The following is a 7,056-nucleotide window of genomic DNA, read 5'->3' on the forward strand; positions in this document are numbered from 1 at the left end:
GTATTTAGAATTTTAAAAAGTGCTTGAAAGGTTTTGTTCATGTCAAACCAACAGATGACATTATTATTATTATTTAAATCAGTATTAAACAGCATCAGCATAGGTTCAAGATATTATACAGACTATATACGATAAAAAAATACTAAACCACCCTTGCTTTTCCGTCATTTCTTGTATAAGTTAACACATATATAGTTGCATAACATTTGTTTATACAAATGTAACGATTAAAAAGTAGCTGATTAGAGTTTTAATTCGAGAAAATAACGAGAATCTAGCCATTGTCCTTTTTATTTACTATAGTAACAAAAATCACTTAAGTTGCATCAATAGCGATGGCATTGTAGAATTAGAATTAGAAATCCCTTTATTGTCATTGTACTCAAGAGTGCAACGAGATTAGAGAGCTCCCCTCTCCAGTGCAATACAACAATAATACAGACAAATATATAAATTAGATAAATAAGAGAGTGCAATGGAAAATAATACTGAAGGGTATATAAAAACACATCACGATGCTGTTCTGCAAGGTGAGGGTGGTCTCGTGTGTGTGTGAGAGTTCAGAATAGAGATGGCTCTCGGAAAGAAACTGTTTCTCAGTCTATTGGTCCTCGATTTGATGCATCTGTAGCGCCTGCCAGAGGGCATCAGGTCAAACAGGTGGGAGTTTGGGTGGGTATTGTCTTTGACAATGTACTGTCTCAAACAGTTTCCCCCCCCCCCTTTTTTTAAATTTTGTATTCATTAATCTGTAATAAAAATGGACATTATATTTTGGTTAATAAAATTAACAAGAAATAAAAGTAAAGGGTGGTCTAATACTTTTTTCAAGATTGTCCTAACATACATTTAATGCTTACAGTATATGTCTTCGGAAGAAGCGCAGCATTAGATTTTTTTGGTTCTCTCTCTTTGACTTCTGAATTTGAATTTCTGTCACAGATGTGCTTGAATTCTATTTTGGATGATTTGTGTTAAACTGCACAAATATTTGAAGAGCCATAGAATTCAAGAATCACACCAGTGCTGCTACTCCTCCGAACGGGTGAACGCCCTCGATTAACAACCTGCGTTGAGGTGGCTTTTGAGATTCGTGGTGAGGGAGAAAAATCTTTGAAGGCATTCTTAGACTTCAAGAGAGGGTCCACAATTTCCAAAGATTCACTTCCGTCTGAATCAGAGGCCTCACTTGTATCCGGAATATATTCATCTCCACTGTCATCTGAGTTGGAGTAATAATGCTTATCCATTCCAAAGTCAGCCTGTTTTTTTAATCTAAAAAACAACAACAACAGCGAAATATAAAGGATAGAAGGCAGGAGACCAATAAAATATATGCAATTTGCTTGTAAGATTCCCTGAAATCTATATGGGTTGTTTACCTGTATACTTTTGGTCGTCCTGAGCCTTGGGATAGTAATATGGTCTGGGTCTGAGGCGCAAAGTTCAGGGGCAGGATTTGACAATGATTCGTCAGAATCTGTGTCGTTATTCCAAGGAAGATTCAGCCCATATTTTTTGTCCAAGGGAGGAGACTGGGTTACATCAGAGTCCTAGAGAAAATTGAGAACCCATTAAATACTTAATTCCCAGAGGAATCTGCACAGAAAAAGGTCTTAATTCTATTTGGAAAAAAAACAAACTAAAATATTGATGAATGATATGACAAAATAATGTAATAACAAAATTAGAATGATTTTAGGAAATTATTTGCAAAACCAAAACATTGTGGTACGATAATAATGCATATAATTATTCTACGCAGCTATATTTAACAAAAACACTTAATTGACCGTAACAAAAAGCTCCCGGGAGGAAAACTACATTAAATGTTTTTTTACAGGGCAGTGAAAATATTGGAAAATAAAAAAAATAATAAATAAATAAAATAATATAAAAAAAGAATTCAATGTGTATCGATGGACCCATATGAAATACTTATATCGCTATGTACTTATCAGCCATATCGCCCAGCCCAATATGAAACTGCAACTTCAAAACCTCGGGCCATAACAGGATTGTAACATGGGATGCATATCTTCATTCCTAAATTTGTAGATCCCGAGGAGGCTGCTCAATGGTCCTGGTAATCTAAACCTCAACCAATTCGGTCACAGCCAATGTTCTCCATCCTTGTTAAGAAGTTTTGAAATGATTTAATAGATATACTATTGCAAACTATACCAGAATTTTAGACAATTTAAACTTTTGATCACAATTTTACCTATTTTCTAAAAATCTGAAGAATTCACTTAGAATCCACATGCCAAATCACCTGCTGTGGACACATAGGTTCTGTTCTGACAGATAATTCAGTTACAGGTTGTGTACTTAAAGCCAATAAGAGGGCAATGCAGCAGTCGACAGCCTGACGAAAGCTTAAATCTCCCAATGAGAGAACTGTGGTGGCTGGTAGGTTCTTAGATTGTAACATAGTAAAGACATATACTACGCATAACTGTATATCATATGATGATGAGGGAAAATATTATTAGCTACGATTTATGTCCAGATATATTAGAAAACTTGTCCAACCAGCACAGGTCTATCTAACTGTAATTTTAACATCTCAAGACACGACAGGATGACCACATGATACGCATATCTCCTTTTCAGAGTCTGTCAAACCTTGAGAAGGCTGCTTCGATGTTCTGGTGGCATCAACCTCAGCCGATTCAGTCATTGTCGATTGTCCTCCATCCTAATGAACAAGTTGAATATTAATTTAATGAATTAAAAAAAGAAAATGGATCAGAATTTTACACATTTTTAGGCTTTGGCCACCCAAAACAAAAACTAACAAGTTCACGAATGAAACAAAACCAATTACTTTAGCGCATGACAATTAATCTTCAGTAGAGATATGTTGTGACTGATATTTCAGTCACAGGTTGTCTTTTGAATGCCACCAGGGACGCAATGGAGCACAGGACAGCCAAAAGTCTTCTTGTCGGACAGCTGTAGTGGCTGGTAGGTTCTAAGATTATAACATAGTAAAGGCACATACAACTCCTAACTGTATTTCATATGATAATGAAGGAAAAGATGATTAGCTATGATTTATGTCAACAATAAAAATGGCTCTACGGGGTCCCCACAAACACAAACCTGACAGTTGGGTGTCAGATGGCCAACATACCTACTCGCAATTCAACTCAACTGGACCCCACAACACAAGAAAAAGCTGAGTGAGCCTCAAACCAGACATACACATTCACTGACAAATATCCTGTGACACCAGATATATTAGAAGTCTTGTCTAATCAGCACACGTCTATCTAACTGCAATTTTAACATCTCAAGACACGACAGGATGAGCACACGATACGCATACCTCCATTTCTGAGTCTGTAAAGCCTGGAGGAGGCTGCTTTGATGTTTTAGTAGCATCATAAATTTATTGAATTAATTATATTTGAGGTTGGATTAGATTTTTACACATTTTAAGCCTTAGCCACCCAAAACAAAACATAAGCTCATGAATGAAATAAAACTAATTAATTTCGCCCATGCCAATTAATCTTCTGTAGACACGTGTTGTGACCAGTGTTGTTTTTGGCAGGCATTTTAGATTTTGTCCAAGTCATTTGGACAAAGTGCTGATTTGTTTACATCACATTTAGTCATCCCAATTCGTTATAGTTTTAGTCCAGTTTTAGTCAACGAAAACTAAAAAAAGGGTTTTAGTCCAGTTTTAGTCGACGGAAACGCAAAAAAAGTTTTACCCTAGTTTTCGTCAATTTATTCACAAAGGTTTTAGTCCAAGCGGCACGGTGGCCCAACTGGTTAGCATGATGGCCTCACAATATTGAGGTCGTAGGTACGATTCTGGCTCCGGCCTTCCTGAGTGGAGTTTGCATGTTCTCCCTGTGTCTGCGTGGGTTTCCTCTGGGTAATACGGTTTCTTCCCATATTCTTAAAACATGCATGGCAAGTTGCTTGGACACTCTAATTGCCCCTAGGCATGAGTGTGAGCGTGGATGGTTGTTCATCTATGTATGCCCTGCGATTGGCTGGACACCAATTCAGGGTGTACCTCGCCTACTGCCGAAGACAGCTGGGATAGGCTCCAACACCCCCCGCGACCCTAGTGAGGAGAAGCGGTACAGATAACGGATGGATGGATGGATGGATGGGTTTAAGTCCATTTGAGTTAAAACAAGGCATTCAAGGTTTCCACCCAATAACAAAGACTTTTGGATGGACTACTAAGGATTCTTCATTACAAACAGAAAAAAGTGGCAACAGTGGAATCAATGCTCACTGCTCCAAAATAAGCCGAGAAGCAAAACATTTTGTTGGGCAACTGTTGTGGCTTTATTTCACTAAAAGCAACATAAAATAATTTATGAACCACATGCTAACAATTTTGTCTCGTCAACGAAAAAAATTCATGTACATCACGTCATGTTTTCGTCATAAAAGAACCTCGTTTAGCTTGTCATCGTCATTAAAAAAGGGGCGTTAACGAAGTATTTTCGTCATAGTCATCAGTGACGAAAACAACACTGGTTGTGACTGATATTTCAGTCCCAGGTTGTCTCCTGAACACCACCAATTGGGCAAGGGAGCGCAGGAAAGCCTGGGGTCTTCTATTTTGACAGTATAGAAAGGCTAAATATCAAATTGAAACAGTGTTTTATATCATGAATATAAAGGGTTGGTGCTGGTTCTGGTAGGGAAACCACAACATAAAGATGTCCTTTATTAGTCCCACAATGGGGATATTTGCAATATGGCATATGATGGCCTAACAGGGCCACCGCCCAGAAAGGAGTAATGCAGAACTTTGTAATACTGTCACTCCCTGACCAGTTCGTTGTTCCTGCAGAGCCAAACTTTGACTCAGACCCACAAATTTGAATTACAGATAGTGGACAATGGAGAACTCCCCCAGTCAGTCAGCATGTTCAACTTCCATAGAAACCTCACATACATTTATTAGATTGCCAAACTAATTGGAAACTACATCACCAGAACACCACAAGTGGGCTCTGTTATTGTACTTAAAGATGCATCTTACAAACCTGTGTTCTCCAAGGCCAGTCAGCTGGTCCATAGTCTTAAGTTATTTCTTCGCCAACATCAATGTCTCGGAGCGCAAACAGACAGAGGTGTGGTCAGTCCTCTGTTGTCATCTTCTTCATTTTACAGTTGGGGTGCATGTGGTCATCATTAACCAGTCTTCCCAGACTGCCATCTTCTTGAGCTGCATCAACACTTAAAATAGATTTAAAAAAAAAAAAAAAAAATTATTCAATCAATGTCAGAAATTAATCTTTGAGACAATCTTGTGTACACAAAACATAAAAATAGGAAATCCACAATTTTTAAATCTTCTAAATCAAATCATACAAGAAATTACTATTGGAATCAGACCCTATTAACAGCTTGTCTTTGAGACTTCAGGTCTATATTTTCATTTGTAAAGATTCAACGCATGAATAAAAGTAATTATACATTTTTGCTTAGAGAATGATTTTTCCCCTAACACTTATGGGATGAGTATGTGTTTATTTTTTTAAATAAAAACAAAAATAAGATAACATCTCAATCTTAGCCTCACCTCCAAGTTTTTTCTTGCCGGCGGAAGTCAAACAAAAAGACAGTGCCTCTTCCATCCATCTTCCTGCGTTGAGATTCATCAGAATCTATCAATTTTCCTCTGTACTCCATAATAAAGAATAAAGTCGTCTTTCCTGAAAGGGGCCTTGGTAAATACTCCTCGACCTAGTTAACAGGGAAATCAAGTTAGCTTCGTAATATTTTTAAGCACACAAATAAGGAGTCATCGTATTCATTTGGGCCACTATACTAATGTAGGGTGGTTTGAAACATTGCTTCTTGTGAGGGATAGAGCAGAGCCCTTCTTTATGATTTTAAAGGAACAGACCAGCCAAAATTCATTTTCCAGCATTGCATTAGCCAGTATGTATTAGGACTGAAAGTACAAATGTCAATGGCACCTGGTTACGTAAAAAAAAAAACTTTAAGTTTATTTAGTTTCAAAACAATGACATCCACTGTACACAGTCATATTGGATCGCGTCACGTGATGTCTGTGACGTATTACGTGCTTTACACTAGACTATCAAAATCAGACTTGTTAACCGGTCTATTGTGGTATAAAAATGCCGGAGGGCGTCATCAAGTACAGCCTTAATTTAGATAGAACTCCTACCATCAGGTTTCACGCTCACTGAAATAACTTGAAACTGACAAAAGTGGCAAATTGTGGCAAAAGAAAAGGTCAAGACACTCTTAATGTAAAATAACCACTTAAAAAACGATGTCAGCTTGGTTATCAGAAAACAATAATATATCTTAGCAAAAGCGTTAACATCATACCTTTAAATGAGTTTATATACTTCGCTTCTAACTCTGCAGTCTTGTCCAGACCCTTGACTGCATGTTCAATAGTATCCTGCTTTGGGGACTTCCTGCATCTCAGGGAAGGCATTGTTTATTCTATAAAGAAAAAAGACAGTTTTGTGTTGATAATTATTCATACTATAGGCTAAATGGAGTTTTAACAATATCAGCGTAAGAAAAATAAATTATAAATTAAAAAAAATATCAATCCCTCCATCCCAATTAACGATTTCAACCATAATAGTTTATATTGAAGTTTAAACAACAGACACAGACAGATTTATGCAGTGTGACTACAAAAATCTTACCAAAATTGCATTCACAGTAACCTTTGCTTTAAGAATCATGTAATTAACCAGTGAACATCGTGTCTTACACAAAAATTAATGACAGAAATTATCATGGTACTTGCATTCTGTTGTTCTATAACAAAAGTGCAAGCTGTTAGCTCCGCAAAGCTAACGCAACAAGCTAGCGTCCCTCGTGCTCACATTCAATGCAAACCTGACCACCGGATGACAATACGCGTCGGTTTAGTTCTTTAAATGAGTAAAAGCACCATGACGTTTTATAATTATTCAATGCTTAACTGGAGCTCGTCAATTATGTCGATGTAGGAGCACATGTTTGCTAGGCCAGTGTTGTAGGCCCACATCCATGGTGCTACTTTGTATAGTGTTTTCC

At 37.3% G+C, this 7,056-nt stretch overlaps 1 long non-coding RNA gene across 1 annotated transcript; it reads right to left on the reverse strand.

Moving 5' to 3' along the window:
* Positions 1-2,603: 2,603 nt before the first annotated feature.
* On the reverse strand, positions 2,604-5,721 carry LOC148314887 (uncharacterized). Its single transcript, XR_015841433.1, has 3 exons — positions 5,567-5,721; positions 5,028-5,220; positions 2,604-2,701 (listed from the first exon to the last, which is right to left on the reverse strand). It is a non-coding gene; the product is annotated as an uncharacterized LOC148314887 (long non-coding RNA).
* Positions 5,722-7,056: the final 1,335 nt, after the last annotated feature.

The sequence above is a fragment of the Idiotropiscis lumnitzeri genome, unplaced genomic scaffold (assembly GCF_059441095.1).
Source record: "Idiotropiscis lumnitzeri isolate Australia: NSW breed Sydney's pygmy pipehorse unplaced genomic scaffold, RoL_Ilum_1.0 HiC_scaffold_189, whole genome shotgun sequence".
Lineage (NCBI taxonomy): Eukaryota > Metazoa > Chordata > Actinopteri > Syngnathiformes > Syngnathidae > Idiotropiscis > Idiotropiscis lumnitzeri.